This window comes from Cervus elaphus, chromosome X (assembly GCF_910594005.1).
Source record: "Cervus elaphus chromosome X, mCerEla1.1, whole genome shotgun sequence".
NCBI lineage: Eukaryota > Metazoa > Chordata > Mammalia > Artiodactyla > Cervidae > Cervus > Cervus elaphus.
Genome location: NC_057848.1, coordinates 63,809,872 through 63,810,655, shown reverse-complemented (window position 1 = coordinate 63,810,655; position 784 = coordinate 63,809,872).

The window sequence follows — 784 nt, the reverse complement described above, 5'->3', positions numbered from 1 at the left end:
AAAGAATGGGAAAGACTAGAGATCTCTTCAAGAAAATTAGAGGTACCAAGCAAATATTTCATGCAAAGATGGGCACAATAAAGGACATAAGTGGTATGGACTTACAGAAGCAGAAGATATTAAGAACAGGTGGAAAGAATACACAGAACTATACAAAAAAGATCTTCATGACCCAGATAATCATGACGGTGTTATCACTCACCTAGAACCAGATATCCTGGAATGTGAAGTCAAGTGGGCCTTAGGAAGCATCACTATGAGCAAAGCTAGTAGATGTGATAGAATTCCAGTTGAGCTATTTCAAATCCTAAACAATGATGCTGTGAAAGTGCTGCACTCAATAATGCCAGCAAATTTGGAAAACTCAGCAGAGGCCACAGGACTGGAAAAGGTCAGTTTTCATTCCAATCCCAAAGAAAGGCAATGCCAAACAATGTTCAAACTACTACACAATTGCACTCATCTCACAAGCTAGCAAAGTAATGCTCAAAATTCTCCAAGCCAGGCTTCAACAGTACGTGAACTGTGAATTTTCACATGTTCAAGCTGGATTTAGAAAAGGCAGAGGAACTGGAGATCAAATTGCCAACATCCATTGGATCATCAAAAAAGCAAGAGAGTTCCAGAGAAATGTCTACTTCTGCTTTATTGACTATGCTGAAGCCTTTGACTGTGTGGATCACAAAAAAACTGTGGAAAATTCTTAAAGAGATGGGAAAACCAAACGATCTCACCTGCCTCCTGAGAAATCTGTATGCAAATCTGTACACGGAACAATAAACTG